The sequence below is a fragment of the Phyllobates terribilis genome, unplaced genomic scaffold, assembly GCF_046119375.1.
Source record: "Phyllobates terribilis strain yellow unplaced genomic scaffold, ASM4611937v1 Scaffold_1__5_contigs__length_1240528914, whole genome shotgun sequence".
In the NCBI taxonomy this organism is placed as follows: Eukaryota; Metazoa; Chordata; class Amphibia; order Anura; family Dendrobatidae; genus Phyllobates; species Phyllobates terribilis.
Genome location: NW_027362761.1, coordinates 320140522 through 320164616, shown reverse-complemented (window position 1 = coordinate 320164616; position 24095 = coordinate 320140522). Strand labels below are relative to the sequence as shown.

The 24095-nt window shown below is 43.3% G+C and overlaps 1 protein-coding gene across 6 annotated transcripts in view; it reads right to left on the bottom strand.

Moving 5' to 3' along the window:
* Window positions 1-24095, bottom strand: part of TANGO2 (transport and golgi organization 2 homolog) — a 336367-nt gene that overhangs the window by 226702 nt on the left and 85570 nt on the right. The window contains exon 1 of one of the 6 annotated variants that reach the window (XM_073675725.1): window positions 11871-12004. The exons of 4 other annotated variants lie outside the window; for them this stretch is intronic. The gene's annotated coding sequence lies outside the window, so the exon portion shown is untranslated. Of the gene's footprint in view, window positions 1-11870; window positions 12005-24095 lie in introns of those variants that run through there. One more of the 6 variants, XM_073675756.1, reaches the window with a different exon arrangement.

Here is a 24095-nt window from a genome sequence, read left to right as displayed (position 1 = left end):
TACCAGGGCAATTTTCAGAAGTTTTAAAAAATAAGGGTCATCACTGTAAATATTACATCTTTGCATAAACTTTATATATTTGTCAATAAAAGTGTAAATTTATGAAATGCTTATTGTACTTCAGCAACCATTGGAACATCTAAAAGATCAAAAAACACTAAAAGCAGCAAACTTTGTGAAAACCAAAACTCGTATCAGTCTTGAAACTTTTGGCCTCGACTATATATCTCCTGAGAGTATATGCCGGACAATGGCAACAAGAGCAGCCTGCACCTAGCCTTAACAGAGACGTAAGGAGGTAGGGGGAAGGGGAATAGCCTTAGACTAAATTGCCATGATGAGTATCTTGTGTGTTTTTGATGTTGCATCATTTCTGTCCCAATTAGCTAAATTAAGTTACTTGCATTTTTCAATGTGTTTTTTTTTTACATGCATTTTTATTGTGTTTTTTTCAGCTACAGTTTTTGTCTCTTTTTGATCTTTCAGGTTTTAAATAAAACTGCTTTGTTTTTGATACTTCCTGTAACTTAGCTGTGATAAAACGTTTTTGATAAATACATGCGCGGATAACATGCTTTTTATATCTGTATATTTTCCTTATATTACTCAAGTCTGTCATAGAAAAAATTAAAGTCTCCAGAGGGAGAAAGTTTTTGGGTAATAGAACTACATGTTTGACATATGGGGTAAAGGAAATCAGTGATAGCTAAGAATTGACAAAACTAATTAAAACTTATTTTGAAGCCCAGACTCCCTGCCATGGACAGGTAATTATAACAGGATATCTATTGTGGGAAGAAGTCAAAGAATGAGATTTGTAAATTCGAGAGGAAGGGAAGCGAAAATCTAACACCTTTAGAGTTAACTATTGTTCTCTTCAGAGGAAACTGGACATCTGCAACTAGACACTTGGGCACCAGTGGAAAGTTATGAATATTGGAGTTTGTACAGATCCGATATTGATGGGACATACATTTTCAACTTCACGACTAATAGGGGTAGAATATGCATATTTTTTCATAACTGTGAGAAATGCCACTCAGCCCCAAATTAATAGTGGCCAGATAGAAAACACGGCATGGCTGTTGTCAGTCATCTATGAAAAGGTAAAATCATGATAAAAAAACAATACATCGATATCGAACATCTGTGAGCGTTGGAGTGAAGATGTTGTGAATGTTGGGAATATCATAATTTTCTGAAGCTGAAGTCACATCTCACAATTCGACCCACATGAGGTCATCAAGGGGTGATGTGTGGATTTAACTTAGGTGCTGATAAAAAGACAAGGCAAATTATGATTTGCGCTCAATGCCGGAAGATACATCGCTGTGTAGGCTTAATCCACGTCAACCAGATGTTTTTCAATCGGATTGCTTCCATCCACTAAGCTCTGAAGAAATTGTAGTAACGTCAGGTGGTTTACTTATTTTCTTTTGTTGATCCTTTTATTTTATGTAATTGTATTGTAATTTTTTATAAACACTGCCTACCGTTCCAGATTAAATATAAAATTTTATAGTTCTGTTCCTTTTGTTCTGTAAACCACATTCCTGAAAAACATACGTTACCTGTACGGTGTCCAATGAGCATATAAACGATTGCTGGTGGCAGCGAGTAGTTTTGTTATTGCACAGCTAGCAGTGGCCATACCGGGGGGTATATACATATATTCCATGGGTTGGAATTGGAGGTGTATATATCATACGCTCACTGTTAGTTTCCCAATAACTGGCCTATTAGTGGCAACAGTCTGCGGCCTCTTCCGTTAACTGTCGGTTAACTGCATAATTGTCCGGATGATAGGGGGCAGCAGAGGGCTGTTCATGACAAAAAGGTAACAGCGTGGTGGGTTCAACGTGACTCCCCTGGCTGTGATCTTTGAAAAAAGTCTATGAGGAAAATCTGCAAATAAATGCATATTTACAGCAAGACAAGTTGTCATTTTGCAGATTTCAAAAATCGCACCGCAAGTCAATTTCTGCAGCGTAAAAAAACAAAAAAAACACAGCAGGCATGAAATTTATATAAATCCCATCCCCTTTTTCTGGAACTGCTGGAACTGTAATACATTGACTTTTTTTTTTTAAACAGAAAAACACAGCATAAATAACACAACAAATTCTACTCTCATTGTGGGAGCTTAGTCTTATATTTACTTTCTACGAGATTAAAAAGCCATAAATTTGGGGAACAGAGACTGTTTGTGTTAAAAATGAAGGACATATACTTCACGACAGATACGAGATAATGAAATTAACAGACAAAAACGGGAGAAAAAAAAAATGAAATGGAAAAAGCAATATTTACATCACAGAAACCCATTAAAATGTAATAATAGGTCACTTAGGGTAGAGGAGAATGGTATTCAAATTATATCCACTGAAAGATGTTCAATTTGCAGCCACAATGCACTTCTTTATAATCGGGAATTGATTAAATAACAACCTAGGCTTAGTAATTATGGTCCTACATGGAAAGCCTTTCTATTCCTCTGCTTTCACAAGGATAAAAGTGAGTTAGGGACACAGACAAGGACATAGGTTTTTGCAATTGAACGTCCTGCCACCTGCAGTAGCCGCTGTCAAATAACACTGCAGATTTACAACCTGAGGGTGTCTGAGGCATATAACAGAGGATGAGAGCAAGACCTCCGCGTCCAGCAGAAACATGACGACAGGTGCGGCAACAGCCTAGTCACAGCTAGACATCAACAAGGCACAAGCACATCTCCCCCATCATAGCTGTGAAGACTAAATAATTTTGAACTAAGAAGCTGCTCCGTCAAATCGAAGAACCAGCAGGATATTTTTTGGAGCCAGCATTCAGTTAGATTAACAGCAGTGTCTCCTAACACCAAGCCTCAGCATGAGTTCTTCCCTTTATTTAAGCTCTTAACTGGCATCACAGGTTTTTACAGGGCTACACACAAGGTAAGAAAGTCCCCTTCCATAATTCCAAATTCCTATAAATTATATGAAAATACTTTACACTGCTGCGTCCTAAATGTATGTCTTCCGGTGAACTGGCACCATACAGGAGTCAATCAGTGCCATAAAAGGACTTCTCCAAGTACAGATGCTAAAGAGGCAAAGGGAACACACTGTACAAATCTGAGGACCTGCCACTGGAATCAAAACAATCAGGAACAGAAAAGTGTATCTCCGGTGAAAAATAAAACTCAAGTGTGCTTCCTTCCTCCTAGTTTCTTAGCAAGAAGCAGCCATCATTTTCTGCCATTTTATACATACAGCACAGCTGAGGGTCAATCACCAGTTGCCGTTTATTTAAAGGGGTTGTTCGAAATCAGAGGTCAATTTCACACTAAATGTCTATTTAATTTAAAGGGAACCTGTCATCAGTGACATCTGTTTCAGGGACTAGGCTGGTCTCTGTTCTCTCTGTTTGTGGCTGCATTATCTCCTTTCCAATATGCACTGAAACTGAGCGCTCTTACTGGCTCATCACTTCTCTTTAGACCTGGCAAAGAAGCGCAATGTCAATGTGCATTCAAAGGAATATAGTGCTGTCAGCAAGGAGAGCATACTGAGCAAACGTTGGACTTGTCAACCAGAACATGCTCCGTGGAGCAGGGACCAGCCCAGCCCATGACACGGACGTCACTGACGATGCTTCGTCTCAGGGTGGTGACAGCAGCTGGGGCAGTGACCCCAGCCTCGTCCACCTGATGACATCCTGTTTGAGAGTCCCCAATGTATGCTGGATACTCAAACGAGACATCATCAGAAGTATAAAAAAAAAAAAAAAAAAAAAAAAAAAGAAAGTTAGAGCACAGACAGAACAGCAGACAATTTTTAATTGAAGTACATTAGAAAAGTAGTTTGTTTAAATATTAATAATAGTAGTTTAAATAGACATTTATCATGAAATTCACCTATGGTTTCGGACAAACCCTTTATGCATACTATCTTGCTACTCGTTCCCTCACTCCTTCCACAACATAGAAAGAGCCTGTTGATATCACCGATGCTGCTATGATCACAGGTCATTATTTGCTAGAATATGCAGTGGGTACGGAAAGAATTCAGACCCCTTTACATTTTTCACTCTTTCATTGCAGCCATTTGGTAAATTCTAAAAAGTTCATTTTTTTTTTCATTAAAGTACACTCTGCACCCCATCTTGGCTGAAAAAAAAACAGAAAATACATTTTTGCAAATTAAAAAAGAAAAACTGAAATATCACATAGTCATAAGTATTCAGACCCTTTGCTCAGACACTCATATTTAAGTCACATGCTGTCCATGTCCTTGTGATCCTCCTTGAGATGGCTCTACTCCTTCATTGGAGTCCAGCTGTGTTTCATTAAACTGATAGGACTTGATTTGGAAAGGCACACACCTGTCTATATAAGACCTCACAGCTCACAGTGCATGTCAGACCAAATGAGAATCATGAGCTCAAAGGAACTGCCCAAGATGCTCAGAGACAAAATTCTGGCAAGGCACAGATCTGGTCAAGGTTATAAAAGAATTTCTGCATTACTCAAGGTTCCTAAGAGCACAGTGGCCTCCATAATCCTTAAATGGAAGAAGTTTGGGGCCACCAGAAGTCTTCCTAGACCTGGCCGTCCAGCCAAACTGAGCAATCGTGGGAGAAGAGACTTGGTGAGAGAGGTAAAGAAGAACCCCAAGATCACTGTGGCTGAGCTCCAAAAATGCAGTAGGGAGATGGGAGAAAGTTCCACAAAGTCAACTATCACTGCAGCCCTCCACCAGAGTGGCCTGACGGAAGCCTCTCCTCAGTGCAAGACATATGAAAGCCCGCATAGAGTTTGCTCAAAAACACATGAAGGACTCACAGACTATGAGAAATAAGATTCTCTGGTCTGAGGAGACGAAGATGGAACTTTTTGGTGATAATTCTAAGTGGTACGTGTGGAGAAAACCAGGCACTGATAATCACCTGCCCAATACAATCCCAACAGTTAGACATGGTGGTGGCAGCATCAAGCATCATACTATGGGGGTGTTTTCCAGCTGCAGGGACAGGACAACTGGTTGCAATTGAAGGAAACATGAATGCGGCCAAGTGCAGAGATATCCTGGATGAAAATCTCTTCCAGAGTGCTCTGGACCTCAGACTTGGCTGAAGGTTCACCTTCCAAAAAGACAATGACCCCAAGCACACAGCTAAAATAACAAAGGAGTGGCTTTAGAATAACTCTCTGACCATTCTTGACTGGCCCAGCCAGAGCCCTGACCTAAACTCAATTGAGCATCTCTGGAGAGACCTGAAAATGGCTGTCCACCAACGTTCACCATCCAACCTGATGGAACTGGAGAGGATCTGCAAGGAAGAATGGCAGAGGATCCCCAAATCCAAGTGTGAAAAACTTGTTGCATCATTCCCAAGAAGACTCATGGCTGTACTAGCTCAAAAGGGTGCTTCTACTCAATACTGAGCAAAGGGTCTGAATACTTATGACCATGTGATATTTCAGTATTTCTTTTTTAATAAATGTGCAAAAAATTCTACATTTCTGTTTTTATCAGTCAAGATGGGGTGCAGAGTGTACTTTAATGAGAAAAAAATTAACTTTTTAGACTTTACCAAATGGCTGAAATGAAACAAAGAGTGAAAAATTTAAAGGGGTCTGAATACTTTCCGTACCCACTGTACCTCTTAATCAAAAGACAAAAGGCTCATTAAAGGGGTTGTCTACTCACAAGATACTAATAACCTATTCTCAGGATAAGTCATGAGTATCAGATTGCTGTGGGCCCAATACCCGACTCCCCCCAACAATCAGATTATATAAGCTCCAGTGGAGCCTGGATGTAAACACACTGAACATATAGCAACCGCTACTGAGTACTGAAGAACAGCTTCTATTTAAAGGAATGTATAACTCCATTCACTGTGTAGTGGCCACAACTAGAGATGAGCGAACCCGAACTGTAAGGTTCGGGGTTCGTACCGGACGGTGTTCAAATACAAACACAGACTTCTCCTGGAAGTCTGTTTTTCAGTTCGGGAGTCCTGCGGAGAGGAGATTTTCCAGATCCAAAGTTCGGATCACCATGGATTTCTATGGGGTTCAGGTTTGGGTACAGTTCTGGTATCCGAACCGAACTTTGGACTAAAGTTCGGTCAAACCCAAACTTCCACAGGTCCGCTCATCCCTAACCACAACCGAATACTGAAGAATAGCTCCTTTCCCATTGAATGAAAGTTCTGCAGCAGCCGCTACACGATCCGTAGACGCACGGCGAGTCTGAAAGACGCGCCGTATGTCAGTGTCCGCGGGTGATCTGCAGGTGCCCAGATAAGCATAGTGGACATGGGATTTCTAGAAATAAATCCACTATGCTATAACATCTGGACACTGCGGGTTGACGTTGCATAAACACGCAGCTTCAAACCTGTAGCGGTTCCTGACCGTGTGCACATACCCTAAAATGGAGCTGCACACTGCCGCTCCATTCAATGTGTTTAGATCAGCTGCCTCCAGAACTTATAACAGCTGATTTGTCTGGGTGCCTAGTGTCTGACCTACACAGATCTGAAATTGATGACCTATCCCAAGTATGGTCTATGAGGTAGTACAGCCAGCACTAGAACTCATACATCCAGAGTAAATGTCCTCAAGTAAAAACCTATGGTCTGCGGTGCTTCCACCAAGAGTCAATATCAGTTCAACAAGAAAATAAGAGAAAGGTGGCACTCACCATAGGTATGCGGGAACAGCAATCTTTATTTGGATAAAGGCATATAAGAGCAGCGGTGTGAGGAGCAGTATGGGGTAGAGCGTTGCTGGACTTGTACAGTAGGTGGGAAAATTTGAAAAAAATCGGCAGTGTATCAAATACTTATTTTCCCCACTGTATAATGGTTACGTGTTGTATCTGTGAAAAAAATGAACATAACACGAACGTGCAACACGGATGCCTGAATGAGGCCTTAATAAAAAAAAAAAACTGCTGGTTTCAAACATCAAGGGATGTGCACATGACGTTTATAATCCGACGGTGGACCCACTCTAGTTTTCTATCACAAAACCACTTCAGGAAAAAGGTGTCTGAAGTGGCTCTTCCAGCAGTTTTGAGGTTGTTTTCAAGGTGGCTCCGACCAGGGCTGTGGAGTTGGAATCGGTATAAAATGGACTGACTCCAACTCCTAAAATATATAATAAATTGGATACAGTAGTTCAATGTAGTTTGTGGGGAATATTTTTTCATAAGAATTTGGGAAAGTTATGAAATGTCCTATAAATGTCTGTCCTATTCCTGATCTAAGAGTCTAGACTTTTAGCTGAGATGAATCTAAAGTGCTGCAGTAAATTTATCACTTAAACATGAGCCATGTATGAGGGAGTCGGAGTCGGTGTCATGGAAACTGAGGCGTTGGAGTCATAGGTTTGGCTTACCGACTTCACAGCGCTGGCTCCGACACCCCGTCCCTTCTATAAAGAGAGCGGATGGCTACTCGGAGAATGAACATGTTACCTCTTTGAACAGCTCCTAAATTTCCTAACCATGAAGCACTAAAATAAGTGACATGAGTCATTTTGACATTGCTGTACACTTATTTTTTTGTGGAGCTTTTTCAGGCGGATTCTGGGAACAATCAGCTTGAAAAAGACAACATCTGCACCTTCCCTTAGACTGTTAGAGTCAGTAGAAATACAGTCAGGAATTTTACAGATGTGTGAATCTAGCCTTAGGGTGATTTCTTATTTTGGCTACACAGATGTCCATTACGCGCTGAAGCTGAAAAACCCAAACTCAGGAGCCATAAATGTGATTCTCTTTTCTCCAAGATCAGCTTCCGTAAACGCTACCCATATGGTCCAATTGCAATAAAGGTTCCTCCCCATTTCAAAGGATTTATTGTCTTTACAAGATTGACTAGGTGACTACTAACTATATACAGTCATCTTACCTTTTCATTAAGGAACACATTAAAGCGATTTTTAAGAGAATCAAAAGAGGAACACTTTATTGAAGAATATGGCAAAAGGTAAAAAATATATATATATATATATGGGAACATCATCTGAAATGGAATGTGTGTTTAGAATTTCACTGCATCACTTTGCTGCTTTTAGATCACTGTTTATGATACAAGTTTGAAGGGTTATTCACATCGTTAGAAGTTATCACCTATTCATTGGATAGGTAACAACTTACCGATAGGTGGTCTGACCACTGGGATTCCAACTGATCCCAAGGACAGGGCAACAGCCGTACCACCACTACATTCATTCTCTATAGGGCTGCCAGATTTAACAAAGTACAATGCTCAGCTACTTTTGCCAGTGCTATAAAAAATGGAGAGTGGTGTTGTGTAGGCCCAGTCACCACTCCATTCAGATGTGGTTCTGTAAAGCCCCATTCTTTGGATCGGTCAGGGTCCCAGTATACGCAAATATGTTGTATATACATTAAACAGTAGTACAACTCAGCCAGACAACCATAAGCCCATATATGGCAGCGATGATAGAAAGGTTCAAAAGTTTTGGCTTTTGGAACGTAGTGACGCAAAAATTTAAAAAAAAATTGCATCTTTTGCACAGAAGCGAGTGGAATTATGCAATGTGCAACAGTTCTGATCCGTGTTGGAACCCCCCAGAACAGCCCACAATGAACTAGTAAAGCGGTGTTCACACAGTGTAAACGGTGTGGGGGTGTTTTCTGCTGCTTTTTGTCTGTAGATATCCATACTATAAGGCTGGCGTCACACCAGTGTATGGCATCCGATGTGAGAGCATCGGATGCGATATGCAAAGGACCCTTGGCTCCTGCTCTTCTGCGAGTGTCAGTGCTCTGTGCTCCGATCTTATTGCATGAGAGAATCTTAGCACAGTTACGGAGGAGACGGAGAAAGTAATTTCTCCATCTCCTCCATTGCTGGCGTCCTCTCCATCTCCTCTGTTGTACCCATAGACTTATATGGGTGCTTGCGATCCAAATTCTGAATGCAATCACAGCATGCTGCAATTTTTTTCAGTCCGATCTTGATCTGATCGGAGCTGAAAAAAACCATAAGCATAGAATCATAGAATAACATCGAATGCAATCTGATTTTTTATCAAACTGCATTCGTCTGATTTAATCGCAAGTGGGAGCGAGCCCTAACAGTCTTCTCTGATTAATACGTTTTTTTTTTTTAAATACATTTTCCTCTTTATTTGATACATTTTTGGTGCAGATTTGAAGTTATGTTGCTTATGCATCTTCTTAGTACAGAAAAGGCCTTGATTCTGGACTTAAAGCACCATTCCAGTATTGTTTTTTTCAGCGCTGTGTAAGCCTCCCTGCCCTCGGTTATACACTCACCCTTCAACGTCTTCACCGTTTTTCGGCGCCGCTCCGATCACGCGGCGCCATCTTGTGACAGTAGCTGCTGACTGGCCGGAAGTCAGAAGTTACGTCACAAGAGCGCAATGCAAGTCTACACTGTATTCCAAATTATTATGCAAATAATATTTTCTCAGATTTTCCCAAATTACCTATATGAATTGCAGTCATTGTAATTTTCCAGTCAAATAACTATTAGAGTACAATTGAAAGGTTTTTGTACAACCTGCCTATGATAACAGTATATTTTTAAAAAAATAAAAAACTCAAACTGCACTCAAAATGCATGTTCCAAATTATTATGCACAGCAGAGTTTTCAACCTTTTCATTTTAATAAAGAACAAAAAAATGGTCATTTTTGAAATTATAAGCATTAGCAGGTTATTACAAACTGAAATCAAACAGTTTTCAACTCAAAACTTTATTCTAGGTGATGTTACATTTGCACATAGGACCCCTTGTTCGAAAGGAGCTTCTGAACTCTCTCGTCCATTGAATTTGTCAGGTTTTGGATGGTTTCTGCTTCAATAGTTTTGCATGAGGACAGAATACCCTCCAAGAGCTGTTGCTTAGATGTGAACTGCCTGCCGCAAGCATAGACAATCCTTTTGATGATGCTCCAGAGGTTCTCAATGGGGTTGAGGTCAGGGGTGCATGGCTGCCACACCATAAGTTTGTCCCCTTTTATGCCCATAGCAGCCAGAGATGCAGATGTGTTATGTGCAGCATGAGACGGGGCATTATCATGCATGAAATGATCTCGATGGTCCAGATGGATGGAATGGAGGATGGCTGGTTGATGGACACCCCATGCAAACACGGCTACGGCGCTAACAAGGAGGAGGTGGAGCAATGTTTTGGGCTGGAATCATGGGGAGAGAGATTGTCGGACCTTTTAGGATCCCTGAAGGGGTAAAGATGAACTCCATAATGTATGTTGAGTTTCTCAAACAGCCCTTCCTTCCATGGTTCAAGAAGAAGAACCGTGTATTCCGCAGCAAGATCATTTTCATGCATGATAATGCACCGTCTCATGCTGCACATAACACATCTGCATCTCTGGCTGCTATGGGCATAAAAGGGGACAAACTTATGGTGTGGCACCCATGCTCCCCTGACCTCAACCCCATTGAGAACTCTGGAGCATCATCAAAAGGAGTGTCTATGATGGCGGGAGGCAGTTCACATCTAAGCAACAGCTCTGGGAGGGTATTCTGTCCTCATGCAAAACAATTAAAGCAGAAACCATCCAAAACCTGACAAATTCAATGGACGAGAGAGTTCAGAAGCTCCTTTCGAACAAGCGGTCCTATGTGCAAATGTAACATCACCTAGAATAAAGTTTTGAGTTGAAAACTGTTTGATTTCAGTTTGTAATAACCTGCTAATGCTTATAATTTCAAAAATGACCATTTTTTTGTTCTTTATTAAAATGAAAAGTTTCTTAAAGTAATGATGGCCACTCATTTTTCTTTACTTAGAATTTGTATTATGGAAAGAAAAAAGCAGCTAACAGTCTATTCAGTAGGACTATCTGCTGTGTATCCACCAGACTTCTGCACAACACAACTGATGGTCCCAACCCCATTTATAAGGCAAGAAATCCCACTTATTAAACCTGACGGGGCACACCTGTGAAGTGAAAACCATTTCCGGTGACTACCTCTTGAAGCTCATCAAGAGAATGCCAAGAGTGTGCAAAGCAGTCATCAAAGCAAAAGGTGGCTACTTTGAAGAACCTAGAATATAAGACATATTTTCAGTTGTTTCACACTTTTTTGTTAAGTATATAATTCCACATGTGTTAATTCATAGTTTTGATGCCTTCAGTGTGAATGTACAATTTTCATAGTCATGAAAATACAGAAAAATCTTTTAATGAGGTGTGTCCAAACTTTTGGTCTGTACTGTATATAGTGTGACCAAGTTGTCAAGCACTTTCCAAGTGATGCTAAGATCGCTTGGAAAGCGCTTGTCAACCCGCATGCGGAAATGCATGTGAAGAACGCTTCACGTCCGCTTGTCCCTGGCAGGAAAAACGCATGTACAATCCGCATGTACAATCCACATGCGTTTTTTCTGCTAGGGAGATGCAGAAACGCCCAGGAAAAAATCCGGAGCATTTCTGCATTGTGGGCACATAGCCTTAAATGCAGATTTACTGCACACAAAAAATGCAGTGGAAAGAAAACGCTGTATTTATGCTAGGTGAGAACACGGCCTAAATGTCACAGATCTGACTATGGGGTGACTGTAGAAGGGAGCCATACAGCAGTCTGAGCAACCCCCTATAAATGCAGATAGGACAGGACCCTAATCCTACAAGTATCATTGTACTGACGTGTACTGGAGCCCTGGCACAGCAGGACATGCGGCTCTCTGTATGGGCAGCAGCAGTGTCAGGGCTGCCATTAGTGACGTTGTAAGTGACCTGTCCATGTTGTCACAAGTCTCAATGACGGCACAGCAGGGAAGAGAGCGACAACCAGTCACAAGGCGAAGGGAGGCAGCATCTGCTTCCCGGCGGCTCCTGTGAGCGCACGTACCTTCCTGCCGGTACCACACTTGTTATCTACCGCTCCGGAAGACGTGCACCGATGCTCAAACCGTACACAGCACTTCCCGGCTGCATCCAGCGCCGCCCACCCGCCTGTATAATGGCAAATCATGGAGCAGCTCGCTCAATAGATGACCAATCAGAGATCAGCTTTCAGACGCCTTCATTCACAATGGCTTGAGAGAGGAATTGTGATTGGCTGCTTTGTTATTAGGGTTTCTAGCGGTGACTGTAAGCCACGAACAGGTCTGAGGACTGGAGGTGGCGAGGGAACGTGAGGTCCGGGCTGATACTGGCCAGTCACGTGGGCTAGTGTTACCTGCACGTACATGTTACCTGTATATAGACAGGTACTGAAAGAATGCTCTGCACAGGTCACACACCTACTGCTTCACTCTGGAGGTAGCACACAGTGCCCAATTACTACTAAGATAATGCAAAGTACCATCTTTTGCACATGTGGTGTCAAACTGTTTCTAAAGCACAAAGCATAGAGCTAAGGAAGCCTAAAATAGTGGCATAATGTACACACGTGGGGCAAACAGGCAGACCTGCAGGGGGACTCATGCTGATGTCTCCCACTGCCCCCTCCACACAGTATGATGCCCCCCGCCCCAGGATAGTGCCCCCACACAGGATAATAGCCTGTCCCAAATTTGCCCACTAGACAGTATAAAACTACCAACCTCCCCTCCCCCCCCCCAAGATAATGTCTCCACAGTACCCCAACGCAGTACGATGCCCCCCACCCCACAGGATAATGTCCCTACAATGCCACCACACAGTATGATGCTGCCACGTCCCCCCACAGTGCCCCAACATTTGCCCCCAACCCCACAGGATAATGTCCCTACAGTGCCCACACACAGTAAGAAGCCACCATATCATGTCCCCACAGTGCCCCCAACACAGTATGATGCCCCCACACAAGATGATTTCATCACAATACATCCCCTCCAGCCACAGAATAACATCTCCACAGTGCCACCCTAACTGTATGATGTCCCCACAGTACCCTCCAACAGGATGATATCCCCACAGTGCCACTTACACAGTATGATGCCACCACTCAAGGTAATGTCCCCTATAGTGCCTACCACTGTTCCCCCAACACAATATGATACCCCTCACCTCATACACACAATATGAAGTTCCCCCAGTGTCTGCTACACAAGCATCCCACTGGCCTATGTGTCCTGTCACCTCCTCAGTCCTCCTCTGCTACTGAGCTGGTCTCTGCTGTCCAATCACATGACCTGAATGTCCTAGCAGATTATTTTGTCTTTACCCAGATAGAATGATCGATAGGAGCCAGCATCCTAGTGATAGCCATTAAATTCTCTGAATGACTCTCACAGGGCGTAAAATTCTGGTGTTTAATGGATGTAACTCCGCCCACCCAAACCAAATTCCGCCCGCTCATCAATTTAATTGGCTGCTTGCAAATAGGCGGGGTTTTGGCCGCATTAACGTCATCTTAAATATGTATTCCACCTATTGTGAACATATATTTAATAGGGATTCATTTAGGATCTAAAAGAGCCGGCTTTTTTTGGTGAGCGGAGCCAAGGGAGCCAGATCCCCAAAAAGAGCCGGACTGCCCATCAGTACAGTGATGGAACAGGAGATTGTTTCTTGCTCCACCTGATATTCCAGAGCACAAGATACAGTTGAAGTTTGAACACTCCCCCAAACTCACAGTATGAAGCTGCAGTCTGGAATATGGTTGCTGACAGAGGGGCATGTGACCAACCCTGTCTATAGGGCCCTCCATTAGGTAACACTGCAGATGCACAGGTGTCTGATTCCTCACATAGTGTTAGGCCTCATTCACACATCACTGATTTTTCTCGTATGCATAAAAAATTAATCAATTTTCATCAGTATTTTGGGTCAGATTTTCATCAGAGTTTGGTCAGTGTCAGTTTTGCCATCAGAATTTCATCATTTTCTATCATATGCAAAAAAAAAAAAATTGCTGGAAGTTTCTCAAGCTTCTCCTGTCAGTCAGTGAAAAATGTACGGTTAATCGTGTGCTATTCGATTTTGTTCACAGACCCATAGACTTGCATTGGCAAGTTTGATCTGTGACTCAAAGTCGGACATATCTCCATGTTTTGGTGTATGCCGGCCGCGACCAATCAGCGATATTGGTGCGCAATTGAAACCCCGCTTTGCGGATTGGCCGCGATCCATATTCTAGAATACCTGATGCGTTAGAATCGGGCCACTATCTACGAGTTCAATCTGTGAAAATCCGGGATAGAATCTGTACATAAAATACTGATGTCTGATCGAGCCCTTTTCTGGAGGCTGTTGAAAGACGATTCTGGTCATATGCCCCCCACCAGTGGTCATTCTCCAGACCGGTGTGCCATACTTTGTGGGGGCGGTGACAGTTTACAAAAAGAAAAAGGCTATTGGGCCTACTTAAATTATATTAGTATCTGGAATAAATGGATGTTAGCTGCACATTTCTGATGTAAAGTACAGTGGAATTAGTGGTGCTATACAAGTGAGTAAAATAAATAAAAAATATATAAATAAATGATTAGAAAGTTATCCATTTTTACAGCTTCCCTATCACAGTTTTTTTTCTTCATTTATTTAGAAATGCTTGTAGAAACACCATATATTTTCATGGTTTTTTTGTTCTGTTTTTTTTTTTTTGCAAACATTTTTGGTGGATTTTTTTTTATTTTGTTACATTTATAGCATACAGTTTTTTTTCCAACATAGACTTCTCTATATCACTACAAAATATGTCAAAATGCCATGTCTAGAGCAGGCTGTATGTTAAAAAAACCTCCTACTGACCCCAAAACTGTACCAAATCTCTGCAAACTAAAATGCAATGTATGCATTACATTTCAAATTTTATATATAAACCTTAAGGCTGTGTGCACACGTTGCAGATTTGGTGCATTATTTGCCATGCAGATTTTCTAGCAAAACCTGATGCCAGTAAAGTGAATAAGAAACCTGAAGTGTCATGCACACCTAGAGTATTTTTGACTTGCAGATTTGGTTCAGAAAATAATCTGCAGCATGTCAATTCTTTGTGCATTTTTGCCTGCGTTTTTCACCCATTAAATGCACTGAAAAAACGCAGGCAAAAGTGCACCAAAAACGAGGCTGCGTTTTCCTGCCAAGAGATGCAGAAATGGTGCAGAAATTTCTGAACACAAAATACTCAACATGTGCACATACCCTAAAGGGGTTATCCAGTGCTTTTATATTGATAGCCTATCCGTGGGATGTCATCAATATCTGATCAGTGGGGGTTCGACACCCAGCACTCCCCACTCATTAGCTGTTCCCAGTGCTGCTGGTGGCTTAGGCCACATGCCCACTTTCAGTATTTGGTCAGTATTTTACATCGGTATTTTTAAGCCAAAATAATCAGAGAAAAAATATAATAGAAACACGTGCACCATTTAAGTGTTTATCACCCTCTCCTGATTTTGGCTTACAAATACTGATGTAAAATACTGACCAAATACTGAACATGTGAACGCATCCTTAATGTGCTCAATTGTGTAGCGGAATTAAACAGCTCCAATAACTGCCTAGCAGCCACAGCTTGGTACTGCACATCCACCTCAATGGTCTGAATAGGGGCACACGTGCAGTACCCGGCTGTGGCCACTACACAGTGTGGCCACATGCTCTGATGTGCAGCTGGGTGTCGAATGTCACACCCTCACCGATCAGATATTGATGACCTATCCTAAGGGTAGGCTAATAATATAAAATTCCCAGACAACCTCTTTAAAGTAATATCTGCCTGCAGCACTTTTTGTACCCATCATTTTTTGTGTTTTCTTATTTTTTAAATTTAAAGCAGGGTATGTGAAACCAGCCAGATGCTAGCTGTTACACTTTTTCTCTACTGCAGTTAAGTCCATTTTATCGACAGTATCTTTTGGCCTAATCTGACATATAATACTGCATATACCATACCATACAGGCTAACTGGCCTTGATTTCCAAGCAGATCTGTGCTGTAGAACTGCTCCAAAGGCATCTTTACACATTAAAGCCAAATCTGGTGGTTTTAGCAGAAATGGTTGACCATCTAATGTGTTATGGAGGCCTCCTGAGATCATCTGTCTAAGGATCAGGCAGTTTTAATTTAAAGGGAACCTGACACTTATAAAGATGTTATTTACCTGCTGATAATAGTGCTAATCTGTAACTAAATAGTATTTTAATCAGGTTTGGCAGTGTAACTGAAAGCTTGACTATAGGGAGAAAATGAAGTTATATTCTCCCTGCAGCCTCTTGCTATCAGTAATGGCGCCGGTGCAGGGGGCTTTGTAGTGAGTGGTGAGCGTAACAGCTCCCTACACTACCACTCATGATAAAAATGCTATTAACCTGCAGATTACCAATACATCTGGAGGTAAACAGCGTTTTTGTAGGTTACAACCTGGGCAAGTGCCGGGGCCCTGAGCAGGTGGGGGGGCCCACTCGCCGTCGGGCACCCCGGCGTGCTACGAAACGCGTGAGCGGAGGAGAGCGGTGTCAGCGTCCGCTCCCACCCGCTTGCTCAGGGCCCAGCAGCCGACACAATACTTACGTCTCCCCGTGCCTCTGCAGCAGGTCCGGTCTCTTCCGCTTCCTCTGACTGTGACGTCTTTCTAACACGCTCTCTCCTGAGCCGTCACAGCAGAGCGGGAAGATGCCGGCGACGCTGGAGTCCAGAGCAGCAGAAGCAGGTGAGGAGTGAGGTGAGTATTTGATTTTTTTTATTTTTTTTTTATGCATGGAGGCATGGGGCATTATAACGGGGAGGGCGGTGACATCCTGCATGGGGCATTATAAGGGAGGGGGGGTGACATCCTGCATGGGGCATTAAAAGGGGGGGTGACATCCTGCATGGGGCATTAAAGGGGGGGGGAGAGTGACATCCTGCATGGGGCATTATAAGGGAAAGGGGGTGTAACATCCTGCATGGGGCATTATATGGGGGGGGAAGTGACATCCTGCATGGGGCATTATAAGGGGGGGTGACATCCATTCTGCATGGGGCATTATATGGGGGGGGAGTGACATCCTGCATAGGGCATTATAAGGGAGCGGGGAGGGGATGACATCCTGCAAGGGGCATTAGAAGGGAGGAGGGAGTGGCATCCTGCATGGGGCATTAAAAGGGGGGGAAGTGACATCCTACATGGAGCATTAAAAGGTGGGGGAGTGACATTATGTATGGGGCATTATAAGGGAGGGGGGTGACATCCTGCATGGGGCATTAAAAAGGGGGAAAGTGACATCCTGCATGGGGCATTATAAGGGAGGGGGTGACATCCTGCATGGGGCATTAAAAGGGGGGGAAGTGACATCCTGCATGGGGCATTATAAGGGAGGGGGCATGTGACATCCTGCATGGGGCATTATATGGGGGGGGAGTGACATCCTGCATGGAGCATTATAAGGGAGGGGGGTGACATCCTGGACATCCTGCATGGGGCATTATAAGGGAGGGGTGACATCCTGCATGGGGAATTAAAAGGTAGGGGAGAGACATCCTGTATGGGGCATTATGAGGGAGGGGGTTGACATCCTGCTTGGGGCATTAAAAGCGGGGGAAGTGACATCCTGCATGGGGCATTATAAGGGAAGGGTCATGTTACATCCTGCATAGGGCATTAAAAGGGGGGGAGTGACATCCTGCATGGGGCATTATATGGGGGGAGTGACATCCTGCATGGAGCATTATAAGGGAGGGTGGGTGACATCCTGCATGGGGCATTATAAGGGAGGGGTGACATCCTGCATGGGGCATTAAAAGGGGGGAAGTGACATCCTGCATGGGGCATTATATGTGTTATGAACTGCTACAAGCACTAAGGAAAGAAAGGAAAACTGTCCCTACAATAGGACTAAGCTGATTCCCTACGATGCAGCGGGGGACCTGTTCCTTGTGAACAGACCCGCCTAAGTCCTCGGCTAGTCTGAACGCAGACCTATAGATATAAGGGAGGGGTCCCTACAAGAACTAAGGACTGAGATATAGTTGGACACCTCCTAGCAGAAATTGTAGCAGAGGAAAGACAAACAAACAAAAAGTACTAGTGGTCAAAAGACCAAGCAAACTACAGAGTTAGGTACAAGGCACCTGGCTAGCTTAAGAGTTAATGTAACACTGAAGTCCAGAAAGGCCAGAAGGGCGGAGCTGGATTATATAGGCAGAAAGTCATGTGACCAACAAAATAGAAAAAGAACTAGCAGGAGGGTTCTAACAGTACCCCCTCTTCTATGAGGATCCTCCAGGCCCAGGTCTATAAGGAAACCTCCTGTGAAACGCTCTGATAAGTCTAGGAGCAGAGACATCATCCGCCTTTACCCAGGAGTTATCCTCGGGACCGACACCTTTCCAAGCGACGAGATACTGCAATCTCCCTCTATGCCATCTAGAATTAAGAATGCGAGAAATTTCATATTCACCGTCTTCCACCACCGGAGGAACAGAGACAGTGGCGTCCCTATCCGAAACCTCAGCTTTTTTCATTAAGGAAACATGAAACACCGGATTAATCTTCCAGGAGGTGGGAACCTCCAACCTAACAGCAGATTGGTTAACTACCTGAAGTACCTTAAACGGCCCTACAAATTTCGGGCCCAATTTCTTAGAAGGAATCCTCAACCGCAGATTCTTAGAGGACAACCAAACCATGTCACCAACAGTAAACAAAACCTCTTGACGTTTCCTGTCAAAGTACCTCTTAGATTTTTTTGTTAGCCTCTTGAAGGTTACAACGTACATCAGTCCAAACTCTCTCCAAATCACCGGAAAAACTCTCCTCCTCCGGCACAGCCGATACCAATTTGGAGAATGACCCAAACAACGGATGTCTCCCAGTACAGCAAAAAAAAGGAGAACACCCAGCAGAAGAGGATGTATGGTTGTTAAGAGCAAATTCAGCAAGTGGCAGAAACTCAGACCACCCCTCTTGATTGTCAGCCACAAAACAACGCAAAAACTGTTCAACATCCTGGTTCTTTCTTTCTGTCTGTCCATTAGACTCAGGATGATATCCAGATGAAAATGACAAATGAACTCCCAACCTGTCACAAAAGGCACGCCAAAAACGAGCCACGAACTGAGGTCCCCTATCGGAAACAATGTCGGTAGGAACGCCATGGAGTCTGACAATTTCCTTAACAAAAGCCTTAGCGAGTGTCTTAGCGCAGGGCAGTTTGATGAAAGGAACCAAATGACACATCTTGCTAAAACGGTCCACGACCACCCAGATGACAGTGAAACCCTCAGAGGCAGGAAGGTCAGTAATAAAATCCATAGCAAGATGCGTCCAAGGTGCACTAAGAAGCTCCAGAGGGCAAAGCAACCCCACAGCAGGAGCATGTGAAGACTTAGATCTAGCACATACAGTACATTGAAGCACCCACTTAATGACTTCCATCTGCCACCCAGGCCACCAAAAACTGCGACCTACAAATCTCTTAGTCTCAGAAATTCCTGGATGACCTGCCAACTGAGACTCATGACACTCCACAAACAGATCTCTCCTAAAGTTCCTAGGTACAAACAACCTCCCATGGGGAGTGTTAGACTGGGCATCCTCCTGGGCTTTCAGAATCCCATCTTCCAAAACGGAGTCCAATGCTGCTATCACAACACCTTCCTGTAAAATGCTCTCCTCCTCCTCGGTACCAACCATGGGAGAAAAGCTGCGAGATAAAGCATCAGCTTTTACATTCTTGGTACCCGGGATGTAAGTAACAGAAAAATTAAACCGCGAAAAAAAAAAGTGCCCACCTAGCCCGACGGGCATTCAAGCGCTTGGCAGCATCAAGATAGATCAGATTCTTATGATCAGTGAAAACCTGAATGGGAAATTTAGCACCTTCCAAGAGATGACGCCAATGTTCAAATGCGAGTTTAATAGCCAGCAATTCTCGATTACCAACATCGTAATTAAGTTCGGTCTCAGAAAATTTTTTTGAAAAAAAGGCACAGGGATGTACTCCATCCTTGTTTTCCTGAGACAAAACAGCCCCGACCCCCACCGAAGAAGCATCAACCTCGACCAAAAAAGGCTTGGTCTCATCAGGCTGCATAAGCATGGGGGCAGAACTGAACCTCTCCTTGAGATACACAAAAGCTTCAATGGCCTCCGTAGTCCACTGAACCGTATTCGCACCTTTCCTGGTGAGATCAGTCAGCGGCTTAACAATTATAGAAAAATTCTTAATGAATTTTCTGTAATAATTGGCGAAACCCAAAAATCTCTGTATCGATTTCAAACCAATAGGCATAGGCCATTCCTGCACCGCCTGAACCTTCACTGGGTCCATCTCAAAGCCCTCGCTGGAGATAATGTAGCCCAAAAAACTAATTCTCTGCACAGCGAACTCACATTTCTCCAGTTTAGCAAAAAGCGAATTGTCACTTAACAACTGCAATACCTCACATATGCTCTGCCAATGAGACTCCAGATCCGGCGAATAAATCAAAATGTCATCCAAATACACCACCACATTCTTACCAATCAACGGTCTTAGGATGTCATTAATAAGGTTCTGAAAAAACGCTGGTGCATTGGTAAGACCAAAAGGCATAACCAGATTCTCAAAATGACCTACCGGAGTGTTAAAAGCAGTTTTCCATTCATCACCTTCCTTCATACGTAACAAATTGTATGCCCCCCCGGAGATCAATTTTAGAGAACCACTTGGCCCCCACTAACTGGTTGAACAAGTTAGGAATTAATGGCAGTGGGTAGGAATTGTGTACGGTAATTTTATTAATTTTGCGAAAGTCCAGACATGGACGTAAACCGCTGTCCTTTTTTTTTTACAAAAAAAAATCCAACAGCCACAGGAGACTTAGAAGGTCTAATGTGACCGGCGGCCAAGCTTGTCTGTATGTATTCCTCCAAGGCCTTTCTCTCAGGGATAGTCAGATTAAATAAGCGACTCTTGGGAAGAGTAGCTCCAGGAACAAACTCAATGGTGCAATCATAGTCCCTATGAGGAGGCAAAACTTGCGACTCCTCCTCAGAAAAAAACTTCCAAAAATCCTGAATAGGTACAGGTAATTCCCCTCTTTCCACAGCAGCAATGCGACCGTTACAACATTTATCATGACACTTAGAACTCCAAGACTTAATTTCATGGGTAGACCAGTCCAGTACAGGATTGTGCAATTTTAACCAAGGTAACCCCAAAACCACTGGAGAAGACAAATTATTTAATACCGCCAAATCCAAATTCTCTTGGTGAATACCATTAATGGTGAGGGGAAATTCAAAAACCTTGTGAGTAATACATTTCAAGGGAGAGCCATCAACAGCAACCACAGAAATAGGAGATGACAAAAGTTTGGATTCTAATTTAAATTTTTACAAAAATCCCTTATCAATCACATTGAGTGTAGAACCACAATCCACAAATACCCGAAATTCAATCAACTCCTCCTGGAATGAGGTGCTTCCAGAAAGAAATACTCCTTTTGAGTTTAAACAAGCTATACGGGCGTAACTGACCCCTTTTTTTTTTTCTTTGTTCAAACGAAGCACACAGTTCTTAATAATGTGGTCAGATTTACTGCAATAAAAACACAATCCCTTAGCAAACCTGCGGTCTTTTTCCTGAGAGTGGGGTGACATCGCCCCAATCTCCATCCGTTCTCCACCTTCCGAGCAGACCCTCTGAAAACTAGGAGCTGCCATAGCAGTAGATTTCTCCTCATTAATCCTAGCACGCAGTCTCCTGTCCACACTATAGCTAATTGCATTGCCTCCTGCAAGGTTCCAGGTTTTGGGAAGGCAATCAGCAGATCCGTAACCCTTTCACCTAGACCAGCAAGAAACAGACATTTTAATGCTGAGTCATTCCATTCCACTTCGGCCGACCATCTTCTGAAGTATTTACAATAATTTTCCACATCACCTGATCCCTGCTTCAAACGTCTTAATTCCGTTTCAGCAGATGAGACTCGATCAGGATCATCATACAACAACCCCATAGCAGAAAAAAAATCTTCCACAGATCTAAAACACGGATCATTAGGTTGTAGAGAAAAGGCCCATCCCTGTGTTTCTTTACGCAAAAGTGACATTATAAACCCAATGCGCTGTGATTCATTCCCCGAGGATCTGGGTCTTAAACGAAAATATAATAAACAAGCGTTTTTAAAGGAAAAAAAATCTTGCTGTTTACCATAAAAAAAATCTGGCAGTCCTACCTTCGGTTCGACAAAATGCGCTCCAGGACAGCTACTCACGTGTTGCTGGAGCTCGGCCACCTCCATAGACAGTCCCTGCAGGCGTTGAGCCAACTCCTGAACCGACACCATGCTGATATATGGATTACTTTCCTTAGAGTGTTTTATTTGGGGCTGGACTTACTGTTATGAACTGCTACAAGCACTAAGGAAAGAAAGGAAAACTGTCCCTACAATAGGACTAAGCTGATTCCCTACGATGCAGCGGGGGACCTGTTCCTTGTGAACAGACCCGCCTAAGTCCTCGGCTAGTCTGAACGCAGACCTATAGATATAAGGGAGGGGTCCCTACAAGAACTAAGGACTGGGATATAGTTGGACACCTCCTAGCAGAAATGGTAGCAGAGCAAAGATAAACAAACAAACAAAAAGTACTAGTGATCAAAAGACCAAGCAAACTACAGAGTTAGGTACAAGGCACCTGGCTAGCTTAAGAGTAAATGTAACACTGAAGTCCAGCAAGGCCAGAAGGGCGGAGCTGGATTATATAGGCAGAAAGTCATGTGACCAACAAAATAGAAAAAGAACTAACAGGAGGGTTCTAACAATATGGTGGGGAGTGACATCCTGCATGGGGCATTATAAGGGAGGGGGGGTGACATCCTGCATGGGGCATTATAAGGGGGGATGATATGCATGGGGCATTATAAGGGGGGTGATATCATGCATGGGGCATTATAAGGGGGGTGACATAATGCATGGGGCATTATAAGGGGGTTGACATCCTTCATGGGGCATTATAAGGGGGGGTGACATCCTGCATGGGGCATTATAAGGGGGGAACAGCCTGCATGGGGCATTATAAGGGGGGAACAGCCTGCGTGGGTCATTATGTGTGGGGAACAGCCTACATGGGGCATTATGTGGGGGGAACAGCCTGCATGAGGCATTATGTGGGGGGAACAGCCTGCATGGAGCATTATGTGGGGGCACAGCCTGTATGGAGCGTTATATGGGGGCCAGTATTCTGTATGGAGCGTTATATGTGGGCCAGTATCCTGTATGGAGCGTTATAAGTGGGCCAGTATCCTGTATGGAGTATTTTATGGGGGCCAGTATCCTGTATGGAGCGATTCGCCGGTTTCTAAGCTATTGAGGAATTTAAAATAGATATTGGTCATGTAATGTAAGAAGTGAAATCTCTGGCATTGTACGATATATATATTTCTCTGCAGTATCTGTGCATCATGAATCGTGGTATGTGTTAAAGGGGCCGACTGAGACTCTTTCGCCCAGGGCCCACAAAAACCTGGAGCCGGTCCTGGTCACAACGTCATGTTAAACATCTGAACCTGGAGATAAGTTGCCTCCATACCTGCCTGTTAGTGGTTTTCTCCTCTTTAAACATTGAAAATACATGAATACTCGGCCAAGCATGTGTATGGAATAGTCAGGAAAGTTTTCAAGAAAGTGAGCCCCAAACTTTGTAAAAAGCCTAAAATAACAAGTTTGGCAGGTTCTCACCCTCTCTGGGTGCAGCTCTGGTTCCCCGCCACTTCTCTAGTTTCAGTGTTTTCACTGTGACGTCACGCCAATCATATACAGTACAGACCAAAAGTTTGGACACACCTCGTTTAAAGATTTTTCTGTATTTTCATGACTATGAAAATTGTACATTCACACTGAAGGCATCAAAACTATGAATTAACACATGTGGAATTATATACTTAACAAAAAAGTTTGAAACAACTGAAAATATGTCCTATATTCTAGGTTCTTCAAAGTAGCCACCTTTTGCTTTGATGACTGCTTTGTACACTCTTGGCATTCTCTTGATGAGCTTCAAGAGGTAGTCACCGGAAATGGTCTTCCAACAATCTTGAAGGAGTTCCCAGAGATGCCATTTTGCCTTCACTCTGCGGTCCAGCTCACCATAAAACCATCTCGATTGGGTTCAGGTCCGGTGACTGTGGAGGCCAGGTCATCTGGCGTAGCACCCCATCACTCTCCTTCTTGGTCAAAT